Consider the following 12,416-nt stretch of genomic DNA (forward strand, 5'->3'; position numbering starts at 1 on the left):
CTGGACTCTGACCCACTCCGCTCCAACCCCAACCCTACCCAGACCCTGCTTCTGTTCTTGACCATGTGGCTCAGGATTCAGGGCCTCACAAGCCCCCTGCTGGCCAAGGCTGGCATGTGCATCCACAGGAAGACTCCCCAGGGATCCCTGGGCAATTTGCCTTGACCTTTAACTAAAAACCAATCTTCTTCAGACAGTACGTGGGTAGCCCGGCCCACTGACAAGGGCAGCGCGTGACAGGACAAAGTAGAACTAGAGGTGTGGCCCAGGCCATTGCCCCACCAGGCAGCTGGTAGGCACAAGGCCCAGACAAAACCCAGAAACATCTAGGTCGAAGCAAGGAATGATTCAGATCTGCCCAGAGGGTGAGAAGGCTCATTGCAGAGTAGGTGCTTGTCTCTTCACAGAAGCTAATTTCTCTCCAGACTGGGAGTTTGGGAACATCCTCATAATCTTTGACTTCATTTTTCATTTTTCAGATGCAGGCTGCCTCAGACTGGAATTCGGGGGTCATGTGTTCTGCTTCAGGCTCCCACACCTGCTGGCTGCTGACCCTGTGAAGTCTGGTCATCCCTGAGCCTTGGTTATTCCTTCTTTAAGTGGACCTAGAAGTGGTCACTCTGTCAACCCCTCAGAGCGACAGAACCCACTGCCAACAGAGTCTGTAAAGGTCTGACCTGCTGCTCTGTTTTCTAACGAGGAAACGGGTCCCCAGAGCAGTCAAGGGGCAGTGGCCAGGCTTCAGGGCAGGGTTGGTGGCACACAGGCGTGTGCAGTGAGAGGCGAGTGAGTGAACTAACAAGAAAGTCCAACACTCCATGATGCCAGGAATTTGGGAGAACTGGTCTCCCAAAGACCAGAACTGGTCTCCCCTCCCTCAGGGGGCTAGCCTTCCAGCCGCTGGGGAGGGGACTGTGGACAGCTCAGCCTTTCCTGACGGGGTGCTGGGATTTAGCCCGGGGTATCTGGGACCCAAGGGAAATTTCTGGACACCTTGGAGAAGGAGAGGTCACTCAAGGAAAAGGGAGCAGGGCCAAGGCAAACAGCTGATGGGTGGGACCGCCTAAAGCCCTCTGCATATGCTCTGTATCCTTAGGTGACAGGCCCATTCTAAGAACATGTAAGATGTGATGCAAATGTTTCTTCCAACAGCCTTACACCACCTCTCCGTGAAGGAAGTTTTTCCTTTGCAAAGAGCCTTGATGGCTATTCCTCTGTAGATCCCGCACCTCCTCCCCAGGGTCCTCCACCTGCCCCAGGGACCCTGCACTGTAGCATCAACTGAAGGCCAAAGTTTTTCAACCCCTCAGTGCTCTGGAGCAACTGGATATTTGAAACCATGTCTACAGCAGCCCGTTTTTCCCTTCTCGCTCTGCGGCCAGGGGCCGGCCATCACACATGGCCAGAGCTAGCAGCAGGATCTGCACCTGCCCCCTACCCCAGGCCCCTCCCAAGGTAAGAGCTCTCATCCCTAGCTGTATGTCACAGTCATTGTGGAAGATCCTAGGAGTGTATAAGCCCAGATCCAGCCCTGAATCAATTGGATCAGAACCTCTGGTGGTTGTGCTCCAGCGTCTATATCTTCTAAAGGTCCCCCAGGGATTCTACCACACAGCCAGGAAGAATAGCTGATTTAAAAGCACAGAATTTAAGGGACCAGAGGACCCTTAAAAATCATAACAAGGTTACATCATTTATTTGAGAAATACTATTGCCCTTTACTCTATACCAGATCTTTCTACTTTCCAGCAATTTGAATGACCATGAGGTGGTTACTACTGAAGTGATGAGCGCCGAAGCCTCTCACCTCACCCTCCCAGATCTCCCTGGCCCACCCCTCAAATCTCCGTCCCCAACAGCCTCTGAAATGCTTTCCTGTCTACCAAGGTCAAAGCGTTTTTACACACATTCTATGTTTGACAGCATACCTTTACGCAGAGGTGAGAGTGGGGGGTCTCAAGTTCCTTTCCAAAATAAAGAAAAGGAGAAAAAGATTATTTGGGGGGGCAGTCAGGAAGAAAAAGAAAAGAAATCTGTTCTCAGGAGGGACCCTGCCTTCATAAACTGACACGGGCCTGGGGCTGTGGGAAGGGTGCCCATGTCCCCCTGGACAGGCCTCTTGCTGTCCCTCCAACAGGGTGGGAGGCCAGCACAACCCCTAGACCATCACCAGGGCTCTGCTCCCACCTCCACCCTCATCAGGCTCATGCCACCTTCACAGCCCACTGCCACCCCTCATCCTGCTGTGTCAGTGCTCTGGGCTGCACCCCAGCTCAGTATGGCAAGAATCCCCAATGGCTCCCTGGGAAGGTGCTGAGAGCAGGCTCTGGGTTACAGAAGCAACTTGCCTCCCAGAAATGTCCCTTGCTCTAATCACTTTCTTAAACTCCACAAACACAATCTTTGCACCGTGATCAATTATTTAGCAGAAAATGATTCACTGTGTTAGCAACTAGATGGCATTTAATATGCCCCCAGAATTCTAATGATGTGCTATCACCATGGGCCTAACACAAAGTTTCCCTTGCATGTTTTTGAAGACTTCCCTGAGTGGAGAGCAGCAGGATCTACATGCTCTCTGTCGGTGTCGGACTTAGGTGGCCCCAGAATGGAATCAGCCCGGCCGCTGCCAAGCTGCGTCCTTGAGCCATGTTTGTTTTCTTCCTACCTCACAAATTACTCCTTCTGCAAGGTTGTTTGTTTAGTCTCAGGAGGTTATTAAACAAACTCAAGGCTTAGAGCTCTTACTCAGATGAGCAGGAGTGGGGCAGGGAGGAGTGATTCAGTATTTAAGAGGCCAGTCCTTCCACAGTGGCCCCCAAAGCCAGGCAACCTGCTGTGTGGAGGCCCCAGCCTTGGCGGACATGTTAGGTGCTCATCTGGTCCAGAGGACACAGTCAGTTGTGGTAAGAAAGCCCTGGCTGCCTTATTTTCTGAGCCCTGCGACGCTGCCTGACAATGGCCTAGCGTTGAGCAGGGAGACACCAGGGTCTCAGCGTCCAGGCCTCTCGGTTCAGACAGTCCTAAGGCTTGGTCTCTGGGCCACACGTGAGCTCACTGGACGAGCAGGGCCAAGGACAGGGCTCTCTGGGGAACACCGGTCGGAGGTCTGCCCCAAAGATCCACAGTGTCCCTGGGATTCAGAGTCCAGGAGAATCTGGCTACCTCCACTCAATTCAGTTTGTTCCCACTTCCTAAGCATTTGCTGTGCACCAAACACTTCACTTACAATTCACAATGATGACTACCATCTGTTGAGCTCCTACCATATGCCAGGTGCTATGTGGGGCACTCTGCATGGGGTACGTCAAATCCTCCCACAACCCGTCAAGTTTTATGTTACCAAATGAAAACCCAGCAGCTCAGAGGTCCAGACACCTGCCCATGTCCCTCAACTTGTATGTGCTTAAGGCAGGATTCAAGCCAGTGCCCCACAATGTGATAACTCTGTGTTTGAGACTCATTGCAGTCCCCAAAAGTGAGGAGAGTGGTAGGGAGAGTGGTGATTTCCCAGATGAGGAAGCTGAGACTACAGACTCTGAGGTGCCCAGGGCCAGGGCAGCATTGGAGCCCAGGCCTCCTGATGCCCACACTGGGGCTCTGTCCTCCTGCCTCAGGCCTATCCTTTGGAGCCTCACCTTTAGAATGGCAGAACCAGAGAAGGTGTCATGCCCCTAAACCAGATAGATGACTCCCATGGAGGAAGTTGAAGAACAAACACCTGAATCAGGATGGAAAATGACCCTTGAGGGCTCATCCAAGCTGAGGAATCCATCATTCTGTGATGCTCATTATGCTTGGTACTGAAATAAACAAGATCTGAGTGGTTGAAGCTGTGTCTAAGTGACACAAGTTTGACACATCAATATGTGAGCCATGTAGTCAATTGTCTGGAGATTGTTCAACCCATCTCCAAACACCAATCGAAATGTTGTTGTGTTTTCATCCTGGTGTTTGCTTTCTTATTGATGAGAAAGTAAGAAGGTCCAACTAAATCACATTTGGCAGCAGGAAATGCTCAGCACATACAAGAATCTCTGCTTACACCCAAGTGTAAAGTGAGAAATGTTGATCATGAGACTCTATAAAGTATTGGTGTTAGCTGATACTCATGCTGGCCAAACCTCAGCTTCTGGCCTGGAGGTAAAATCTGTGTGTGTGTGTGTGTGTGTGTGTGGGCGGAGACCAGTCCAGGCTAGAGCAAACCAATAGCATCTCAGTTTCTCATGCCCAGAGAGTGCCAGACGCAGCTTCAATAATAACATCAAACTAAAAGTACACTTTGATTAAACTATATTGCCCAATGACAGAGACATTTCAATGTTTTACCTAAAAACGCACATCTTGCCCTGGCTGGATACCTGGGTTGTTTGGAATAGAATCCCACTCCAATCAACCAAGCTATCTGGCTAGGGCTGATAATCACTTTTAGAACAAACAATTAATGAGTACCTACTCGAATTTTTTTCTCTCTTATTTATTTATTTATTTATTTATTTAATGAGCATAATGCCTGGCCAGTAAAAAAGATAGCTATGCATAGAATAATAGATGAAAGTCCTTTCAACCCTCCTCTCAGTCCTTTCCTAGCTGCAGAGCTAACTATAGTTAATAAAGATGACTTGAATTTTTTTCCTGACTTTCTTCCCATATGTTACAAACCCTCTGCATGACTTACCTACCTTTACACACATACACTTCTGAGACTCACTTTGTTTTTTTACTTACCAAGATCCCTTTGAGATTCAAATTGTTGTAACAATTGTTATTGTTGAGTAGTATTTCGTTGTATGGATGGATTACATTTTATTTAGCCATTTATCAGCATATGTACATTTGGGTTGTTTCCAGTTGTTGATGACTAAGAACAAAGCTACTATGAACATTCATATACAGATCTTTATGTGAATATATGCTTTCATTTCTCTGGGATCCCCAGCAGTGAGGTTGTTCAGTTATATGGTGGGTATATGTTTAATTTCACAAGAGGTTGAGTGTCTGTAAGCATTTTGTATTCCTATCAGCAGCATATGAGGGTTCCTGTTGCTCCACATCCTTATCAGCACTTGGTATTGTCAGTATTTTTTATTTTGCCCATTCTAATATTTGTGTAGTAGTATCTTATCATTGTTTTAATTTGCATTTCTTAATGCATCTCTGTTTTTGTTTTAGAGAGAGGGACAGACAGGGACAGGCAGACATGAAGGGAGAGAGATGAAAAGCATCAATTCTTCATAGCAGCACCTTAGTTGTTCATTGATTGCTTTCTCGTATGTGCCTTAACCAGGGGCTCGAGCTGAGCCCGTGATCCCTTACTCAAGCCAGCAACCTTGGGCTCAAGCCAGCAACCTTGGATTCAAGCCAGCAACCATGGAGTCATGTCTATGATACCACGTTCAAGCCAGAGACCTCAGGGTTTTGATTCTGGTCCTCCATGTCCCAGGCCAATGTTCTGTTCACTGTGCCACCACCTGGTCAGGCTTAATACCTCTCTTTAAAAAAATGTGTCTTAAAAGTCAGAATATATAATATTGGTTAATACAAAGATGGCTGCTGAGAAGGGACCCCTGGATTGGCAATGATGGGAATGACAGCATGGGAGTACCATTGTGCATTTCAAAGACAAGGAGCCAATGAACAATGCCTGAAAAGCTGGTGGGGGGAGGCACACGAGGCCCATGCACCATTCCTGCTGGCGAGAACCTGAGAGCCTACTCGAGGAGACAAGATGAAGAAGTAACAATGAAGACTGGGAATGATAAGAGTGGCAAGTGCACCGCACTAACCTGGTTACTGTGGATTCGGAGAGGGTTCTCAGACAGGTGCATCTCCTTGGCCACTTAATTTGTTCTGTTTTCTATAAGAGAAGACCAGGGCTCAGTGAGGGTTAGTATCCTGCCTGCAGTCACATAGCTGCTACGTAGAGTGGCCTGGATTCAAACCAGCTCTTTCTGAGGCCACAGCTCATTCTGTTCACAGAAATTATTCTGTGACCCTAATTAGCAGCTAGGTGGTACATGTGGCCCAGAAGATGAGTGTGGCTCCCCCGCCTTGGTGGGTGCAATGCAGCTGTCAGTGGGATAATTGAATGAACAAGAACAAAGTCCAAATCTTTCACCAAAGACCAATAAATAATTGGTCAGGAGCATGTGTGGAAAGTAGAGATATGTACTCCAAAAAATGCAATTTAAGGCCCTGGCCGGTTGGCTCAGCAGTAGAGCATCGGCCTGGCGTGAGGGGGACCCGGGTTCGATTCCCGGCCAGGGCACATAGGAGAAGCGCCCATTTGCTTCTCCACCCCCCCTCCTTCCTCTCTGTCTCTCTCTTCCCCTCCCGCAGCCAAGGCTCCATTAGAGCAAAGATGGCCCGGGTGCTGGGGATTGCTCCTTGGCCTCTGCCCCAGGCGCTAGAGTGGCTCTGGTCGCGGCACAGCGACGCCCTGGAGGGGCAGAGCATCGCCCCCTGGTGGGCAGAGCGTCGCCCCCTGGTGGGCGTGCCGGGTGGATCCCAGTCGGGCGCATGCGGGAGTCTGTCTGACTGTCTCTCCCCATTTCCAGCTTCAGAAAAATACAAAAAAAAAAATGCAATTTAAGAAAAAGCATGCTACAAAAGCTCTGTACAGTATGATCATGTTTAATATTAGCCACTCAGAGAAACACAGACCTCGAAGACACATCCACCTGCTTTTTGGATGACGATATCAGGTCAGAGAGGGCAATTATCCAATTGAAGCCACACAGCATAGGAGTCGCAGACCCAGCACTAGACTACTCAGGGATTCTTGCACACCACTAGACTGCCTAGGAGCAGTCGGGGGTACCTCCTCCCAGGCCTAAATCTTTCCTCATTAGCCCGGGTTTGGAGTCATTGCTTGCCTAATAACATCATTTCAGTTCTTGACATTTTGCTTAATCATCCTTGTGGTGTTGAGCGGGTGTCCAGCTGAGGCTTCTGATCTCAAAGATGGCTTCTGGAAAAAAATGACATGTTGCATTAATGTAAACTTTTTCAGATAATCTCTTTGAAAAAATTAAAACCAAGATCCTGGTGCTGTGTTATTTATATGCTGACATGAACTCCAGAACCATGTACACATATTTCTGTTCACTGTGGCCTCCTCACAGCAAGAGTGAGAATCCCATCTCTGGGACAGGAACCAGGCCCTCTGGTCCCAAATGGGTGCCTGTAGGATAACAGAAGTGAGTTCATGTCACGACTCTGTCCACCAGAAGGCTTCCAGCCTAGGAGAACAAAACCCTCTTTAAGTGTGTGTTTCGTGAGCTGGATGGAAGGAGGGTTCCCAGGCTACCTCAGTTCCCTAGCTAAAGCAGAGTCCAGAAGGTAAAGCATCCCAGAGTCCCCACTTTGGGCCTAGGTTCTCTCCATCCAGTATCTAATCACAGACATTGATTGTAACCTAGAATCAGGCCCCTGTGAGAGTATAAGGCAGGGGTCGGGAAATTTTTTGGCTGAGAGAGCCATGAATGCCACATATTTTAAAATGTAATTCTGTGAGCCATACAAAGACCCATGTAATGTATGCATTATCCAATAAAAATTTGGTGTTGTCCTGGAAGACAGCTGTGATTGACTCCAGCCACCTGCAACCATGAACATGAATGGTAGGAAATGAATGGATTGTAATACATGAAAATGTTTTATATTTTTAACGTTATTATTATTTTTATTAAAGATTTGTCTGCAAGCCAGATGCAGCCATCAAAAGAGCCACATCTGGCTCGTGAGCCATAGGTTCCCGACCCCTAGTGTAAGGGAAAGGGGTGAGTTCCCACATAGTCTTGGCTGGAACAGTGTACTATTCCCATTGGAACCTTGGAGACACAGCCATCCACAGATGCTTCTGATCCCTTTATGAGCTTGTTTTGATTTTGACCCTGGTTACCTCTTTATTCTGGAGCCAGCTCCATTTCCTTTGTTCCACGTGGATCCTGCCACCATCCTCAGCATCGTCATTAACAGCACCGTCATTCAAGGTTCTGGCCTTGGAAACTGTAATGCCCTTGCCTGGCTCTGGCCCTGACTGCCACTCCCTAACTGTGCACCTTTGATCATTTCACAATACTTTTTTTCCCTGATATTTCTTTTTTTAATTTTAATTTTTAATGTATTGTGTTGACATGGTTTCAAGTGTCCCACTCAATATAACACCCTCTACCCACCACATTATGCCCCCATTCCCCCTGCAAAGTCTCTTTCCACACTCATTTCACCCCCTTCCCTCCTCCCCCAACCTCCATCTCCCCTTTCCTCTGGGAATCGCTGCCTTGTTATCTGTATCTATGTGTTATGTATATATAATTTGGCTAATCTTTTACCTTTTCTGATCCCTCCCGTCTTCCCCCTTCCCTCTGACAGCTGTCCATCTGTTCCCTGTGACCCTGCTTCTGTTTCTATTTTGTTCCTCAGTTTATTGTGTTCACATATAAGTGAGTTCATATGGCATTTGTTTTTCTTTGCCTGGTTTATTTCATTTAGCTAATAATCTCCAGGTCCATCCATGCTGTCACAAAGGTAATATTTCCTTCTAGTTCATGACCACATAGTATTCCATTGTGTATAGGTACCACAGCTTTTTTATCCACTCATCCACTGATGGACACTTGGACTGTTTCCAGATCTTGGCATTACAAGTTGATGTTTTATCCACTTCACCACCACAGGGCAGGCCAAGATCTTGGCTATCATAAACAATGCTGCAATAAACATGGGGGTGCATATTTCCTTTTGAATTTGGGATTCTTTAGATATATTCTTAGAAGTGGGATAGCTAAGTCATAAGGCAGTTCAATTTAAATTTCCTGAGGAAAAGCCATACTGTTTTCCACAGTGACTACATGAGTCTGCATTCCCACCAGCAGTGCAGGAGGGTTCCCTTTTCTCCACACTCCCACCAGCACTTGTTGTTTGTTGATTGCACTTACCCCAGAAAATATATTGGCAAAAATATTGCTACAAGAGGTGTCTGAGTTTTTGCTATCCATGTATTCTTCATGGTTTTGCAACTTACATTTAAGTCTTTTATTCATTTTGAATTTATTTTTGTGAGTGGTGTAAGTTGGTGGTCTAGTTTAATTTTTCTGCATGAACCTGTTCAATTTTCCCAATACCATTTATTAAAGAGGCTGTCTTTATTTCATTGTATATTCTTGTCTTCTCTGTCAAATATTAATTGATTGTAAGGTGTGAGTTTATTTCTAAGTTCTCTGCTCTGTTCCACTGATTTGTGTGCCTGTTCTTTTGCCAATACCAGGCTGTTCTGATTCCAAAGGCCTTGTAGTATAGCTTGATATCAGGAATTGTGATACCTCCCACTTTGTTCTTTATTTTCAAGATTGCTGAAGCTATGCAGGTTCTTTGGGTTCCATATAAATTTTTGGAATATTTGTCCTAGCTCTCTGAAATATGCCTTTAGTATTTTAATAGGAATTGCACTGAATCTATAGATTGCTTTGGGTAGTATGGACATTTAAATAATACTAATTCTTCCTATCCATGAACACAGTATATGCTTCCACTTGTCTGTATCTTCCTTGATTTCTTTTTTCAATGTCTTACAACTTTTTGAATTGTAAGTCCTTTACTTTTTTGGTTAAATTTATTCCTAGATACTTCATTTTATTTTTTTGTTGTTGCAATAGTGAAGGGGATTGTTTCCTTAATTTCTCTCTCTGACAGTTTATTGTTGGCAGATAAAAATGCCATTGATTTCTGAATATTAATTTTATATCCAACATTTTGTTGAATTCATTTATCAGGTCTAGTAGTTTTTTGGCTGAGACTTTAAGGTTTTCTATGTACAGTATCAAGTGTCAACAAAAATGACAGTACTCTTCTTTTCCAATTTGGATGCCCTTTATTTCTTCTTCTTGTCTGATTGCTGTGGCTAGGATTTCCAGAACTATATTGAATAAGAGTGGTGAAAGGGGGCACCCCTGCCTTGTTCCTGATCTTAAGGGGATTGCTTTGAATTTTTGCCCATTGAGTATGACATTGATTGTTGGTTTGTCATATATGACCTTTATTATGTTGAGGTATGTTATCTGTATTTCCACTTTGCTGAGAGTTTTGATCATACATGGATGCTGGATTTTATTGAATGCTTTTTCTGCATCTAGTGATATAATCATTTGATTACTATCCTTCATTTATTTATGTGGTGGATCATATTTATTGATTTGCAAATATTGTACCAGCCTTGCCTCCCCAGGATAAATCCCACTTGATCATGATGTATAATCTTTTTCATGTTTTGCTGGATATGGTTTGCTAATATTTTGTTGACAATTTTAGCATCTATGTTCATCAGGGATATTAGCCTATAGTTTCCTTTCTTTGTAGTATCTTTATCTCGTTTTGGAATTAGGAGAGTGTTTGCCTCATAAATTGAGCTTGGAAGTTTTCCCTTTTCTTGAATTTTTTAGAATAGCTTTAAGAAGGATAGGTGTTAGTTCTCCCTTGAATGTTTGGTAAAATTCACCTGCAAAGACATTGGGTCTAGGACTTTTGTTTGCTGGAAGTTTTTTGATCATTTTAATTTCATTTGTTGTAATTGGTCTGCTCAGGTTTTCTGATTCTTCTAGATACAGTTTTGGAAGATTGTATGTTTCTAGGAATTTGTTTGTTTCTCCCAGGTTGTCTAATTTTTTGACATCTAGTTCTTCATAGTATTTTCTTACATTTCTTGGTATTCCTGTGATGGTATTCAGTTTTAACTTCCCTTTTAATTCTAATTTTATTTATTTGGGTTCTCTCTCTCTCTCTCTCTCTCTCTCTCCCTCCCTCCCTCCCTCTCTTTTATGAGTCTGTTTAAAGGTTTGCATCAATCTTGTTTATCTTTTCAAAGAACCAGCTCTTGGTTTCACTGGTCTCTTCTATTGATTTTTAGCCTCTATGTCATTTATTTATTTATGCTCTGATCTTTATTATTTCCTTCCTTCTACTTCCTCTGGCCTTTGTTGTTATTTTTTTAATTCTTTTAGATGCAGGGTTAGATTGTTTATTTAAATTTTTTTGTATTTTTTTGTGGCAGAGACAGAGAGAGTCAGAGAGAGGGACAGATAAGGACAGACAGACAGGAACAGAGAGAGATGAGAAACATCAATTATTTGTTGTGGTTCCTGAATTGTTCATTGATTGATTTCTCATATGTGCCTTGACGGAGGGGGGGGGGGCTACAGCAGACCAAGTAAGTGACTCCTTGCTTGAGCCAGCGACCTTGGGCTCAAGCTGGTGATCTCGGGGTCTTGAACCATGGGTCCTCCACATCCCAGTCCGATGCTCTATCCACTGCGCCACCGCCTGGTCAGGTAATTTTTCTTGCTTTTTAAGGTATGCCTGTAATGCTATGAATTTCTCTCTCAGGACTACTTTCGTTGTGTCCCATAAATTTTGGGCTGTTTTATGTTCTTTTCCATTTGTTTCAAGGACGTTTTTTATTTCTTCCTTGATCTCATTGTTAACCCATACGTTACTTAATAACATGCTATTTAACATTCAAGTGTTTAACGTTTTTCAGTTTTTCTGTTGTAGCTGAGTCCTAGTCTCATGTCACAGTGGTCAGAGAAGATGCTTGATATGATATCAATCTTCTTAAATTTATTGAGACTTACTTTGTGTCTTAACATGTGCTCTATCCTAGAAAATGTAGCATGAGCACTTGATAAAAATGTATATTCTGCTACTTTGGGGTGAAATTTTTTGAAGATATCAATTGAATCTAGTTGATTCAGTGTGTCATTCAAGGCTGCTGTTTCTTTGTTGATTTTCTATCTGAAGGATCTATCCATTGATGTTATTAGGATATTAAAGTCCTCTACTATTATTTGTATTGCTGACAATCTCACCCTCTAAGTCCATCAAAATCTGCTTTATATATTTAAGTACTCCTATATTGAGTGCATAAGTATTTACAATGTTTATATCCTCTTGTTGGATTGCTCCCTTTATCATTATGTAGCGACCTTCTTTGTCCCTTACTATATAGCCTTTGTTATAAAAGCCATTTTGGCAGATATAAGTATTGCTACTCCAGCATTTTTTTTCATTTGCATGGAAATTTTTTTTTCCATCCCTTCAATTTCAGTCTGTGTGTATCTGTGGTTCTGAGGTGCATCTCTTATAGACAGCATATATACAGGTCTTCTTTTCTTATCCATTCAGCTACCATATGTATTTTGATTGGAACATTTAACTCATTTACATTTAAGGTTATTATTATTACTATCATTATTTCTAAGTGAGAGGAGGGGAGATAGTGAAACAGACTCCCGCATTTACCCAGACTGGGATCTATCCAGCAACCTTGTCTGGGGCTGATGCCCAAGTACTGAGCTATTTTTAGCATCTGAGGCTAAAGAACTCAGACCAACCATACCATCCTCAGTACCCAGGGCCAT

The sequence above is a fragment of the Saccopteryx bilineata genome, chromosome 5 (assembly GCF_036850765.1).
Source record: "Saccopteryx bilineata isolate mSacBil1 chromosome 5, mSacBil1_pri_phased_curated, whole genome shotgun sequence".
In the NCBI taxonomy this organism is placed as follows: Eukaryota; Metazoa; Chordata; class Mammalia; order Chiroptera; family Emballonuridae; genus Saccopteryx; species Saccopteryx bilineata.